The following is a 1,360-nucleotide window of genomic DNA, read 5'->3' on the forward strand; positions in this document are numbered from 1 at the left end:
ATATTAAAGGTGAGGAGAATACAATCAAGGTGAGTATATTAAAGGTGAGGAGAATACAATCAAGGTGAGTATATTAAAGGTGAGGAGAATACAACCAAGATGAGTATATTAAAGGTGAGGAGTTTTCATTATTATATTGAATTTCTTATCTTCTTTGAATTTATCCGCAGATTTCTTCAAATTCTTCAAATGTCGTCTTTTCAATAATGATTCTAGAAAATCTGCGAAAATCTTTGTGAATAATGAGAAACCAGAACAATGAGAAAATAGAAACTATTAATTGAACAATATTACTTATTTTCGATTATAAGATTAATTTTATTTTCTCAACGTCTCAGTCTACACGTTATGGTTTGAATCTGAAGTGCACAGTCCGTGTTGCATCATTAACCTTGTAGTGCTGAAGTCCATTTTGAACGTATATAAAGTTCATAAACTGTACAGTGTACGCTCGACTAAACAGATAATTCACCATCTTATCACAAATACAACCAAGGTGAGTATATAAAAGGTGAGGAGAATACAATCAAGGTGAGTATATTAAAGGTGAGGAGAATACAACCAAGGTGAGTATATTAAAGGTGAGGAGAATACAACCAAGGTGAGTATATTAAAGGTAAAGAGAATACAACCAAGGTGAGTATATTAAAGGTAAAGAGAATACAACCAAGATGAGTATATTAAAGATTACTTTAGGAGAGAAGGGGTGGAGGAGAATAAGGAGGAAAGAGGAGAATATAGAGTAAGGACTAATGATAGACTTCAGAAGTTCAGGAGACTTCTCAGGACTACAGAGAGTAATACAGAGGGATACATTAAATTATATGTTCTTTGAATCGGTACTACAGTGGATTACAAAGAGGAGTAGTCTTCAGGAGACTGCCCAGGACTACAGAGAGTAATAAAGAACTATACAACGGGCACATGATGATATATAGTCCTCGAATCGGGACTACATTGGGCTCCATTAAGTAGACTCAAAATAAAAAAACAGCATTTTCAAGTCCAGGGGTTAGGCAAAAATTTCCCAGTGGCGGGGAGGGGGGGGGGAATTCTAGCTTCACGCGAAAATTTACCCCCCTAGGCTTTAATCCTGTATACGCGCCTGCCTTTGGAGGAACATTATTGTAACAAGAATTGAAAATTGAAAATTATAATTGTTTAGCAAAAGTATTCCTTATGGTTACCCCTAGCGTATTCTTGCGAATTTACGCAGTAAAATGACGCAACAAGACGCTCTTGACGCATGACGCATGATACTTCAGAAACTTATAATGATTTGCAGTACCTTTGTTTAGACTCTACAATAAAAAATATCTAAAGCGTTTTTGATTGCATTCCCCTGAGTATATTAAAGGTG

Source organism: Eurytemora carolleeae, unplaced genomic scaffold, assembly GCF_000591075.1.
Source record: "Eurytemora carolleeae unplaced genomic scaffold, Eaff_2.0 scaffold315, whole genome shotgun sequence".
NCBI classification, from domain to species: domain Eukaryota; kingdom Metazoa; phylum Arthropoda; class Copepoda; order Calanoida; family Temoridae; genus Eurytemora; species Eurytemora carolleeae.